The 13239-nt window shown below is 55.2% G+C and overlaps 2 long non-coding RNA genes across 3 annotated transcripts; one reads left to right on the forward strand and one right to left on the reverse strand.

The window, feature by feature from the left end:
- Positions 1 to 1520: 1520 nt before the first annotated feature.
- LOC132658297 (uncharacterized) lies at positions 1521 to 7181 on the forward strand. The gene is made up of 2 exons (XR_009597714.1): positions 1521 to 1640; positions 6262 to 7181. It is a non-coding gene; the product is annotated as an uncharacterized LOC132658297 (long non-coding RNA).
- Positions 7182 to 7235: 54 nt separating this feature from the next.
- LOC121817368 (uncharacterized) lies at positions 7236 to 12985 on the reverse strand. 2 transcript variants are annotated; one of them, XR_009597712.1, is made up of 2 exons: positions 12895 to 12985; positions 7236 to 10587 (listed from the first exon to the last, which is right to left on the reverse strand). It is a non-coding gene; the product is annotated as an uncharacterized LOC121817368 (long non-coding RNA). The 2 variants fall into 2 exon arrangements; XR_009597713.1 differs by having other exon boundaries at positions 7236 to 10783.
- Positions 12986 to 13239: the final 254 nt, after the last annotated feature.

Here is a 13239-nt window from a genome sequence, read left to right on the forward strand (position 1 = left end):
GCCACACAGCTCCACTTAGGAGGCTGCAGGTTTGCCATTCCCACGTGGGCAGGCAGGGAGGGGCAGGAAGGGGACCGCTCCTCACTCCTTGACCTACCTGCCTGTAGTCCCCACAGCCCACCTGACAGGCAAAGCATTCGCAGGAGCTGAGGCGAGAAGAGGAGGGGCAGGTGGGAGGGAGGTGGCTCTGCTCATCTTTGGGAGAGAAGACTGCAGCCAGGAAGGAGGGGGCAGGACAGTGCAGCCAAGTAGGGGTGAGAAGCCAGGGCTGGTGGAGAAGGAGGGGCCCTGGTGGGGTGGGGAGAGCAGGACCCAAGGTGGACCACTGTCAGAACAGCCTCCCCCAACCCAGTTCAGCCCAGCCTGGGAAGGGAAGTGGGGAGGGGTCCTGTCACCAGGAGACCCTTTGTACTGCCAGCTTTCTGCAGCAGAAATAGCCCCTTTCTAACCGGCAGCCTCCTACTCCCAGGGCTGATAGGAATTCCCTCCCACCCCCAGGGCCCCAGGCCTGGAGGGTTAGGGACAGAAGGAGGTGTAGGCCAACCCCACACAGGCCACCCTGAGTGTCAGCAGACTCTTGCCTCAACTTCAGACCCTGGTTCCGTCCCAGCCTGGGAGAGGAGTGCCAGGGATCAAAAGAGTGAGATCAGGTGGTCTCTGGCATTCCCGAGAGCTTTCCCTGCTGTTAGGCCCCTCCCCTAGCCCAGGGGTGGGTGGGTTTACCATCCCATCCCAACCCCCTCTCCTTCCTGTTCAGACACCTTCTTCCCACATTCATGAGAGGGAAGACTGTAGACATTCAACTCAGAAAAACTTAGAAAAACTGACTTTGCTTCTAAGTAGCTGTGTGGCCTTGGGCAAGTCGCTTAACCTCTCAGAGCCTGTTTCCCTTGTCTCTAAAATGTCATCTCTAAAAATCATGAATAGCTTATGATGTCTTGGGGAAGACGGAGCGACAGGACATCTGGTAAGCCAAAAGCATCTCACAGCATTGTCTACCGGTCTCTTTTCCAGGGAGGGGAAGCCCTGGCGAACTTCCCGGAGGAGGTGGCTGGGGTGTGCTGAGGGGCCGGCAGGGGTCGCTGTGAGTGCGCAGGCCCATCGGGACCTCCCTGGGGCTTTGGGGACGGGGGTGTCGGGCGTGGAGAGAGCAGTGGAGCTTCTCTGAGCCGACACCAGCCCTCCCCAAACACGCACCACCCGCCTGGTCTCTTGTTCCTCCCAGCCCAAGGCGAGACTCGGGCCTCACCTCCCGGCTCTCTCCGCCGCCCCCCTACCCAGGGCCCCCCTGACCCACACCCTAGGGCGGGCTGGTCGCCCCTTGGGGGGCCGGGGCCAAGAATGGGCGCGTGAACTGGGGCAAATTAACACGTAGGAAAACACCCCGGCACCTGGAGAAACAGGAGCTGGGGCCGGGGGAGGGCGGCCAGAGCCTTGGAAGTCAGAACCCGAACGCAGCGATAATTCACCCGAGTGTCCGCGGCCTCCCGCCCGCTCCCCGCCCCCGCCGCGCGGCCTCCGGTTTCAAAGGCGGACAAACAGCACACTGTGCTGGTCCCGGCTCCCTCGCTAAATCTTCCTGTCTTCAGCTTCTGGTAACCTGAGCCGGCAGAGCTGACCCTCCCTCGGAGGCCTAATGGGTACCGGGAGAGGGGAGAAGGCGGTGGGAGGAAGGCGGAGGGGAGGGGATGGAGAATGCCGACCCACGCCGCTGGGACCTCAGCCCTCACCCCCTCCTTCTCAGGGGCGCCCGGCCGGCCGCCCCCACGCCTGCACTTTGGCGGCGGTGGGGCGGGGGGTACAGTGGGCGAATGTTGCTTTAGAGCAAGCCTTTGCTTTCACATACACTGCCGCTTTGGCCTGTGTTTGCGCTTCTAGATGCTTCTGCGCGTGGACAGAGTGTGAGTCTGTGTGTGAGAAGGGAGGGGGGGTGGCTGTTGTGAACTCACACCTCAGCATGTGGAAAAGTCATTTTTGTGCTTAAGTCGGGCACCGTCGTCGTGGGAAGACCGAGGAGCCCCACTCCTTCCCCCTCCCTCCTCCCTTTCCTCCTCCGTTTCCTCCTCTCCCCGCCTCCCCCCTCCTCCCCTTTCTCTGCTCCCTCCTCCTTCCCCTCCCCCTCCCCTCACCCCTGGGGAGAGTGAAGTAACCCCACAAAGGCCTCCCATAGCTACTCCTGACCAGAGGCAAGGCTGAAGGGGTTGCCGTCTCCCCAGAGTCCTTCTCCAAGGCTCTTTAACAAGTGAGCCTGCCTGCCTGGGAACTTGGCCCTTGGGAAGCCATCTGGGCCAGAACATCCTGACCCCCTGTCCTCTCTTTGGGGGCAGGGTTGGGAGGGGGAACGTGTTCACCTGGAGAGGTGTGCCCCCCTACCGGCGCTTTGGAATTTCCAGTGGGAGGGCCTACTTCAAGGCCCAGGGTGGAGTGGGTCCTCAAATCACAGGGGAGCTAGAGACTTCTGGGAAGGGCTGAGGACCATTTAATTAAGAAGGCGCTGACTGGATGGGGGAAGGGTCAAGATTTGATTGGTGAGGGCAGGGGTAAGAGCAGAGGTGAAGGGCGGGGCTAGAGCTGCGGTTGAATCGCGGGTCAGAGAGTAGGAGTGAGAAATGAGGGTCAAGAAATACTTAGGGGGAGGGGTTCATGTAGTGGCTGGCCTAACTGGAGGGGTGGACATGGAGTTGGAGCTCGGATTCAGAGTAGGGAACTGTGGTGGGACAAGGCGCGGTGGTAAGTGCAGAGTTCATTCACGCTGTCTTTAACCTGCAATCTTTTCAAAATTTATTTGGCTGTGTCTGGTCTTGGTTGTGGCCTGCAAACTCTTAGTTGCAGCATGTGGGATCTAGTTTCCCTGACCAGGGATGGAACCCTGGGCCTCCTGCGTTGGGAGCCCAGAGTCTGAGCCACTGGACCATCAGGGAGGTCCCCAACAACCAAATATTAATTGTCTCCCGTGTGCCAGGTACTGTTTTACTTACTGGAAATAGATAGCAGAACACAAAACTCTGCCCCCCTCCAAGGTTCCATGCCAGTGGTGGACAGACAATAAAATTAGAAACTGGATAAATGATATTTTAGATGGTGATAAAGACTGCAGAGACAAAGCTGGGAAGGGGGGAGAGGCAGTGATGGGGCATGTCTTGCAATGTGTGATATGGCCTCACTGAGAAGGTGACACGTGTCGAAACCTCCAGGAGGTGGGGAAGGCCGCCAGCAGATACCTTGGTGAAGAGCTCTGTAAGCAGAGGAACAGCAAATGCAGTTTCTGCAGTGTGTGTGTGTGTGTGTGTGTGTGTATGTGTGTATGCGAGCGCAGCATGTTCAGTTCAAGGAACAACAGAGCTGCTAGAAGGGTGGGGAGGGTGGGGGCGAGCAGGAGGGAGGAGGCCAGAATGGTCAGAGGCTGAGGTCAGGGGTAGGATCAGAGTCAGGGGTCTGTATCAGCTCTTTCTTCTCCCTCTTGAGTCATGGGGAGGCAGACGGCTTGTAGGCAGGGACCAGCAAGGAGGAAATGGGTGAAGCTGGGAAACCTGTGGGGGCCCGTGAAGCCAGTCCACCCCTGGGAACTGCAGGTCAGGAGAGCCTCTGCTTGGAATGGGGCATCTGACTTCGAGGACCTCCTGCTCTTATCCAGGATCTCCCCTCCAAAGCGTGAGACACCACTTCACTTGGAGCTTCAAGAACTTTGTCGTCCACCCCCCCCCCCGTTTGTTTGCTAATAGAAAAGATGAAGGGGGGCCTGTCTGCCTTCTCCGGATCACTAGCCTTCTCCTTCCCTTCTCCCCTGCCTGCCTCCTCTCCCTCTCCTTTCTCTCCCCGAGAGCTGATGCAGTTAATTGGAGCGTCTTGGAAGTGCACATTAACACACAGAGCGCCAAGGAGACGTCTTGGCAGCGAAATATCATTATCACTTCTTGAGCTCCAGCCAAAATCCCCTCGCGGTCAAAACACAATTCTTTAAACTAAACAATTAAAGATTTGTGCAAGTGTGGCTGCCATGAGGTATCAGCCTGGGAACGGTTGCCCCTGCCAGTGTGTCAGCATAAGTTAGCAACCTGCTCCGCACTCCGAGCCAGGTGATGGGCCGAGCGTCTCCCGGGAAGGAGGACAAACAGCAGGCTCACGGCGGTGGCCTGGCCACCAGTAACAACCTGCCCCCATCCTTATAGGCACAAGAATTGTGAAATGCCAGGCCCCCAACCCCTTTTACTCCCTGCTTTGTCTGCAGAAGCTCCTGGCCTTACTGGGCACCACACTGCCCCTTGTGGCTGGGGCTGGGAGTGCTGGAAGTCACAGGCTATTTCCTGGATTCCTAGAGCCCAGGCTCACGCCCACCTTCTCCAGCTCAGCCCTCTGACACCTGTGCACACACACAGGGCCATGCACACCACACAGCTGGAGTTAGAGCAGAGAAATTCTGGGCCACCACTCCAGGTTTACCCCATAATGTGTAGTTTCTACCCTGCACAGCCCTCAGTGAGGACCCCAAGTACTGTCATGGGGCAAAATCTGAGCTATGAATCTCTCTGGATAGGTTGCAGGGTAACCGCCTCTCTCTGAGCCTCAGTTCCCATGTCTGTACCATACAAGTTAGGCTTGATATTGAAGATTCTTCCAGTTTAAATATGCTGTGGATCTTTGACTTTAGGTACCAATTGTAAGGGCCATATACAGTGAAATGTGTTAGTGGCTCAGTCGTGTCTGACTCTTTGCCACGCCATGGACTGTAGTCCACCAGGCTCCTCTGTCTGTGAAATTCTCCAGACAAGAGTACTGGGGTAGGTAGCCATTCCCTTCTCCAGGGGTCCTTCGAACCAGGGATGGAACCCAGTTATCCTGCATTGCAGGCAGATTCTTGACCATCTGAGCCTCCAGGGAAGGGCCATGGAGGTGTTCAGACAGTAGGCTCAGAGAACCCTCTCCTTCCACACATAGAAAGTTCCCCTCGTGCTGTACCTTTCAGCGATCCAGTTCAGTCAGACACTTGCCATGCTCTGGGAGTGGGAAGTCAAGGAGATCAGGAATAATGGTCCCTCTGTCTCCAGCTAATTTGAAATGTCTCTCTCTAGACTGTCAAGGAAGCTTGAATCTGACGAAGCAAAGGCTCTGGAGCCAGACAGCCTGGGTTCAATCCCAGCTCCCTGCTCACTAGTTATGTGACCTTGGGCAAGATGCTTAACCTCTCTGTGCCTCAGTTTCCCTATCTGCAAAGTGGGGTTAACCATAGAACCCACCTCTTAGGGTGGATATAAAGATTAAATGAGAAAAAAAAAATATCAAAACCAGAACAGTGCCTGGTCCATAGAAAGCACTCAATGAATAGAAGCTATTGTTAATTTCTGTGGCTTTTCTAGTGGGAAGCCTATGGCAGCTTGTCTCTAAAGCTGGCATCTTGGGAATTTCCTGGTGGTCCAATGGTTAGGCCTCAGCATTCTTCACTCTCTAGTTGTGTCCCATGGGTTCCAGAGCATGTGGCCTCAGTAGTTGCGGTGTACGGGCTTAGTTACTCTGCTGCATGTGGGATCTTAGTTCCCTAACCAGGGATGGAGCTCTTGCCCCCTCATTGCAAAGCAGATTTTTAACCCCTGGACCACCAGGGAAGTCACTGCATCACACTTGAATAAAATCCAAAGCCCCCCAAAGAGACGGCTCTATAGCCTACCAAACATGACATGCGCCCCACTCTCCCTCCGACTGTCTCCCATCATCTCTTTCATCCTTTCCTCTGTTCCAAGGACTCTGGCCTCCTCATAATCTCTTGAACACACCAAATAGGCTCCTGCCCCAGGGCCTTTGCTAGTGCCTGTCCCTCAGCTGGCTGTCCTCTTCCCCCTATTTTCTCAACAACTCAATCCTCCACTTTATTGGGGTCCCTGGCCAAAGGTCACCTCTTTTAAGGGAGTCTTTCTTGATATAGTAACCCCTCCCCAGTCCTTCTCGGATAAGGCAATGGCACCCCACTCCAGTACTCTTGCCTGGAAAATCCCAGGGACGGAGGAGCCTGGCAGGCTGCAGTCCATGAGGTCGCTAAGAGTCAGACACGACTGAGCGACTTCACTTTCACTTTTCACTTCCATGCACTGGAGAAGGAAATGGCAACCCACTCCAGTGTTCTTGCCTGGAGAATCCCAGGGACAGGGAGCCTGGTGGGAGGCCATCTGTGGGGTCGCACAGAGTCGGACACGACTGAGGCGACTCAGCAGCAGCAGCAGTCCTTCTAATATTCCTTTCTCTGTCCTTCCCTGCTTTATTTTTCCTCAGGTTACTCATCGCTTGGGCTTCCCTTGTGGCTCAGCTGGTAAAGAATCTGTCTGCAGTGCGGGAGACCTGGCTTCAATCCCTGGGTTGGGAAGATCCCCTGGAGAAGGGAAAGGCTGCCCGCTCCAGTATTCTGGCCTGGAGAATTCCATGGACTGTATAGTCCATGGGATCACAAAGAGTCGGACATGACTGAGCAGTTTTCACTTCTCGACTCATTGCTACCTGCTATTTTTTTTTACCTGCTATTTTTGAAATGTACACTTTATTTAATTATTATTTGCTTATTTGGTTGTGTTGGGCCTAGTTGTGGCACACAGGCTGTTTGTTGTGGCATGTGTACTTCTCCCTAGTTGTGGCATGCGAGCCTAGTTGCCCTGAGGCATGTGGAATCTTAGTTCCCCAAGCACGGATCAAACCCACGTTCCCGGAATTGGAAGGATTCTTAACCACTGGGACCACCAGGGAAGTCCCGCTACCTACTATTAGACTGCACGTTTATTAATGCATTCATGCTCTGTCGCTCTTCTTTCCACTAGAATGTAAGCTCCCTGAGGGTAGGAATTTTGTTTGCTTGGTTGACCACTGAGCTCCAGGGCTTGGAACAGTGCCTGACACATAGTAGGTCTCAAGCAACAGTCATAGGATAAATGAAACTCCCCTATTCCAGAGAAGGGAACCGAGGCCTAGAGATGGGGCGGGGACTTGCCCAAGGTCCCACGGCTCCTTAGCCTGAGCCTAGCCCAGGGCTCTCCCTTCCTGGTTGTCTTCACCACACCGCCTGCCCCAAAGGGCTCCTCACCCCTTTGCGGAAGAGCGGCCACAGCCACGCCCCCTGTCACTCAGGCGAGCCAACAGCCCTCAGTTCCTTCAGTTGTTTCTGTCAAACAGTATTTACAATAAACTTTGTTTGAACTTTTGTCTAAGTGATAATAATAATAACACGATAATTATATGGAGTATAACGTACAGCCAGCTGTATTTAATTAAAGCTGTAATTTCACTAAGGGTTTCTGGAAACAGTAAACCGCAAGAGTTGTACCACCCGTACCCCTCGGTGGGGGATTACAGCTGCTCAGGAGCGGGGTGGCTGGCGCGGAGGCCCCAGAAGCCAGAGGCCACCACCAGGGTCCAGCTTCCGGAGTCTGAGCGCTCCCGTCCTGGGGCCACATGCAGAGGTGGGTCTGCGGTGGCCTCGGGCCAAAGGCCGAGTCTGGAACCGCTCAGAACGCCCGCACGGGTTTCTTCCGGCCTTCGCTGGCTCATGAGAAAGTAGTTTCTCTCAGCACTCTGGGATAGAGGGCTGGGGAACCAGAAAGACACCAAATAGGAGCAGGGAAGATGACTGGGAAGGCCAGAGGCCCAGGGTGTGGGTCAAAGGAAGGAATTCGCGCTAACGGAGGGAGGGCAGGCCAGGCATGGATTCAGTCAGCACAGTTTTGCTTGGTTGCCTATCATGTGCCCAGCACCACACAGGGTTAAGGAGACTTCGGTTTTGTTCTGCCGAGAGTTTGGTTGAGCAAAGAGACAGTCTCCTTTTTTTTAAAAAAAAGTTCTTTATTCACTTGGCTGTGTTAGGGTTAGCTATTGGGTCTTAGTTGCAGCACACAGGATCTTCGTTGTGGGATCTTTCATTGTGGCCTGTGGGCTTAGTTGCTCTGAAGCATCTAGGATCTTAGTTCCCCAACCAGGGATCGAACTCACATCCCCAGCATTACAAGGCAGATTCTTAACTGCTGGACCACCAGGGAAGTCCCAAGGTGACAGCCTTGTATACCAACCACAAGAGGAACCCTCCAAGAGAGGGCCTGATAACCCAGTGGCTAAGAGCCCTGCCTCTGGAGCTAGAGTCTGAATGGTTCAATCCCGGCTCTGCCCCTCTCAGCTGGGCTTGCCTTTTCGCCTCTCTCTGCCTTCTTCTTTTCATCCGCCAAATGGGGATAATCGTATTTACTTTAGTGTTATTATGAGGGTAAAACCAGGGAATCCCTGTTGAGTGCTTAGGACAATGGGAGAGTGGGTCAATAAATATTATCTGTTATCCTTGGATATTCTGGGAGCACAGAAAGAGGTGGAATCATTTTGACCTGGAAATAGGGTGACCAACCATCCTGGCTTGGTTGTGGAACATTCTGTGCTGCAACCAGGACAGTCACAGGAAAATTGGCCCATTGGTCACCCTGCCTGGAAAGTCAGAGCCAGATCTCAGAGAGGAAGTGACATCTGGGCCGGGCATGCACTAAGGATGACAGGGACTTGGCTCAACAGAAGACAAAGGATGCGTGGAAAGGTGTAGAACCCAGGTTCAGGCCCAAGTCAGCTGTGAGCTCCTTAGGTGACCCTGGGCATTCTTACAGACTCAGTTGTCCCATCTGTAGCCTAAGAGGGGACTGAATGCTCCCAGAGGCGGGCCCCTTGGAGGTCCGCAATCTGGGAAGACGGGGGCTGCAGGAACGCCTGGTGAGAGAGCATCAGGGTCACCCACTCCTGCCCCAGGCCTGTGCACACACGCGCATGCACACACACAGACATCCACACACAACAGTAGGGCAAGGGTGAGGGGTCAGCCTCACAAGATAAGGGAGACACTTACCCATATGACACTTAGCCCTGTGGGGCCCGGAGCGGCCCCATCAGGAGGTCTAACTGGAGAGTCAGCTGTAATTGTCTAAAGAGGCTTGCTGCTGAGGGTGGGGGTTGAGCGAGAAGATCTCTGAAGAGATGCAGAAATATTCCTGGGTAATAAAATATCCCCTTTTCAGTGTCAAAGTTAATGTTCCAGGCCTCAGGTAAAAACGGATTCTTATCAGCCAGCGCTCTCCCTGGAGAAAGCTGGGCGGCTGCGAGGAAAGGAGGGGACAGGTGGTTTCTCCTCATCCTCAGAGTCAGGGGCTCGGTGGTCAGAGGGGGCCAAGCTCCCACTGTGAGCCTGCCCTTTGGTCCCTTGGACGTGCCGCCTGGATGTCAAGCTGACGCCCCTCCCTCAGTCATTCTGCCCACGTGCCTGTCTCCATCCCTTCTGCATGTGCCGGCATCTGGGACTATTTATGTCTGTCTGTCCTGCTGCAGTCTGTCCCCTGAGGCCAGGACAAGAGGCTGGAGGCCTGGCACACTGCTTGGGAGGAACACACGTGCACCGCATGCTCATGCACCCCCTGCAACTCTGCACCAGCAGGTGGGGCGGGTGATGACCTTGCCCCTGGATTCCTCGGCCATGCCCAGGGCTGCCGCCTGCACCCCTGCTTCTGTGCTGGGCCCCAAGCCCGCTGGCGTGTGCCAGCGGCGCAGCGGCTCTGACAGGCCACAGGTTTAAATATAGAGTTGCGTATGCAAGACAAGGCTAATTTTAGCAGGAATGTGCTGGAAACTTTCTGAGGGCTCTGTTCTCTAGCTGTCTCCCCTGTGCTCATCACTTGGGGCTGGGAGTCAACCTGCTGGTCCCCTGTCCCTCACCTTCCCACTTCTCTCTCCCAGGCAGCCCCGTCCCGTGCCTCCCCAGGGCTCTGCTCCCAAGGGCCCAAGCCCACCCAGCTGCCTGAGATTCTGAGTCCCTCAGGTCCCCTCTCTTGCCCCAGTCTCTTGGGCAATACCAACGCTGGCCAGCCCTCAGGAGAATGATCCATCTAGCAAAATTCTCCTTCCACCCCCACCCCCACCCCAGTGATGTGTCCTGTCGGAGCAATACCCCAGATTCCCATGCTCACCCAGTCACCAAGCAGTCACTGTGTGTCAGGCACGTTGATGAGTGCTTTCTAGAGTCACTCGTTTAATCAGTATGACAACCTTGAGAGAAGCATGAGAAATAGCCCCATTTTACAGAATAGCACACTGAAGCCCAGAGAAGTTGAAGGACCTGCCCAAGGTCATTCAACATCACAGTCTGGTCATGAAATACATTAATTTTCCCAGGGAGGATGCTTGTGTTGTAAACGAGAACTCTGGAAGGAGGGGGTCACATTCAGCACGAAGGAATCACTGACACAGAAGTTCAAGGACTATGATTCTGGTAGAGCGCAGCTCCTTGGAGGCTGGAAGAGGGAAGCCCCTTGCCTCTCATCCTTCCTGTGCCCTGTTGCCTCACCCGGGGGCCTAAGGCAACAGGCTACGCTTCTCCTCCAATCAAATCCCGCATTTATTTTGGTTCTTCTCCTGTCTTGCATCTATGGGGCACCAACTTTGTGCCCAGCACTGCCGTGTGTGCCCAGCTACACAGATAAAGGGAGCGAAGGGCCGGCCGGGATCTGAGGTCCTCCTGGCTCAGCTAGTGGCAGGCAGCAGCTTGCAGTAAACAATTAGCTGCACGCTCGACGGTAAGGATGATAATAGGAGCTGGGAGGACAGAAGAGAGAAAGAGTTGACATCCAGAAGGGACTGCACCCCCCGCGAGAAACTCCAGAAGGCATCAACTCTTCCTCCCCGGGCTGCTCTGACTGTCCTCCCCGCAGCGCCAGAAGAATGCCCTGTCTCCCTGTGGAGCTGTGTAACAGGCTGCGTGGTGGTTGTGCTTGAGCGTGAGGACAGGTCCCTGTAATGAGGATCAGAATAGTAACAGGAGGATGACACGCTGCAGTTAGAGAGCAGCGGAGCTCGGGGAGCACGGCCCACCCTCGAGGGAGGGGGATGCCGGAGCCCCAACACACATCTGACCGTCCCTGGGGGGCCCGTGGGGCTCTCCTTACGCCCTGGCACTGGGGGGCAAGGGCGCCCCGGGAGGGCGCAGAGGACCCGCTTAAGGTTGTCCCCCTCTCTCCCTCCTGCCCTGCCTTCAGGTCTGTCCACAGCACTAAATTCCTTCTTATACATGAAGTAAGTTCCGTATTCATTTTTCTTACTGTCTAGCGTGGACTCTCCAGGTTTTGTCTCCTGCCACCTCTCCAGGGACTAGGACAGTGTCTGGAGCATGGTAGTTGTTCAAGAAATGTGTGTGTGTGGACAGATAGTTGCGGATTTCCATGGGCTGTGTGGACTTGCCGAACCTATGGGACTGGAGATGGGTTTCCTGTGGCTGAGCCTGTCTGTGGGAGGAAGGCTGTGAGGGGTGTGTGTGTGCGCGCACGCACGCCTGTACATGCGTGTGTATGTCTGTGAGGGGTGTGTGTCTGTGAGGGGTGTGTATATCTGTAAGGTGTGTATGCCTGTGAATTGTGTGTGTGTGTGTCTCAGAGGCACACACATGTCTCCATGAGGGGAGTGTGCATGTGTGTGTGTGTATGTGTGTGTGTGTGCAGGCTTTCAGCCTGGTCACTGACTCCCTGCACACCACAGAGCAGGTGGTTGTACTGGCCTGGGTCTTCTTTGCACAGATGCTTAGGGAGCAGAGGGGTGCAGGTGTGTGTCTGCGTGCCCTGGTGTATGGTGTCTCCCTGGAAGATCCCTGCTGATACCCTCTCCCCACCCCCCCACCACACACCGGGTCTCTGGGACTGACTCCATCAGGTATGCCCACATTCAATCACATCCCCCCGGGTGCCGGGGTCACTGTGCCAGCTTTGGAGCAAAGGCCACTGTCTGCAGGAGGAGATACTATCCAGTGGAGCTGACGTCCCAAGCCGGTTTCCATGTGCTTCTCATGGAAAAGTCAAGGCCTCTTGTGAAAATAAGAGTGATGGCCTGACTTTGAGTCATGCCTGCTGCGTGTCAGGCATTGTGCCAATAGCCTTCTGATTCTCCCAGCCCTGTGGGGTGGGTGCTGTTGGACAAACGAGGAAATGGAGGCACTGGGGGAAGAAGCAACTTGTGCAAAGTCACACAACTGGGATGGGGTGGACCCAGCACCACACTGATGCCTCCCGTCTCCTGCTCTGGCCACCGTCTGAGGGCTTCACCCAGGTGAGGCAGCTTCCTTCCCGCCTTCCCCAGACACCCCACCACCTTGTGCAGGGGAGGGATGGAGAGTGCATGAGGGAGCTGACTGCTTTCAAAGAGTCGCATGTGGGTTTATCACCAAAGCTTTACTGAAAACCACCGCTGTCCTACAGTTGTGTCCCCCAAAAGATGTGTTCAAGTCCAAACCCCTCATGCCTGTGAATATCATTTTATTTGAAAATAGGGTCTTTGCAGATTGGTCGAGATAAGGTCACACCGGACCGGGGCGGGGGGGGCCCTTAATCGAATGTTTGGTGTCCTTATGAGAAGATGGGAGCGCAGTCTCAGACACAGAGACACGCGGGGAGAACACCCCGTGGAAGTGGGACCGGAGCCCAGAGTGATGCCCCACAGCCAAGGAACACGAGGGGCGGCTGGCCGTTCCGAGAAGCAGGGAGAGCAGCATGCAGCAGACACTGCCTCTGAACCTCCACACACAACCAAGCTCACCTCAGCCTTGATCTCAGGCCTCTGGTCTCCTGAACTCTGAATCAGTTCCCGTTGTTCTAAGCCACCAACTCTGTGGTAACGTGGCAGCCTTAGGAAACAAGTCTGCCCTCCCCTCCCACTATGAAAGGACACGTGTACACACACACACACACACGGTAACTTAAATACACAATTACTGAGGCTCACACTGACCAGCTCACACAAGCCTGTGTTGGGTGTCTCCTGGGTATGGTGCTCGAAGCTGCCCCACACCCGCCAGGCACATGCTTCCCTGCACGTCACTGGATGGAATTCCCTTCTCCGGGCCCACCAGGAACTCACAGCGGAAGCCTTGCTGAGGACAGAAACCGCACTCCTCCTGGGGCTTCCTCCCGGGTGTCCCCTTGGTTCACTTCCCAGCCTTCAGTCTCCTGGTTTCCCTTCCTTCCTGCCTTCCTTCCTGCCTGCCTCCCACCCTCCCTTCCTCCCTCCTCCCCTTTCTCTTCCCCTTTGAGTAAACACAGCCCCATTGCAAGGCCCTGCCGTGTTCTGAGAGCTGCACATTGCCACCTGTTGCTATGGAGAAGCCTCTTTATCACAAACACTGGGTAAACAGCTGCTGCTGGGAGCCCCTTTCTGCTGGCCAGGGGTTTATTTGGAGAAAGTCAATAAGGAAAAATAAACATT

The sequence above is a fragment of the Ovis aries genome, chromosome 20 (genome assembly GCF_016772045.2).
Source record: "Ovis aries strain OAR_USU_Benz2616 breed Rambouillet chromosome 20, ARS-UI_Ramb_v3.0, whole genome shotgun sequence".
Taxonomy (NCBI): Eukaryota; Metazoa; Chordata; class Mammalia; order Artiodactyla; family Bovidae; genus Ovis; species Ovis aries.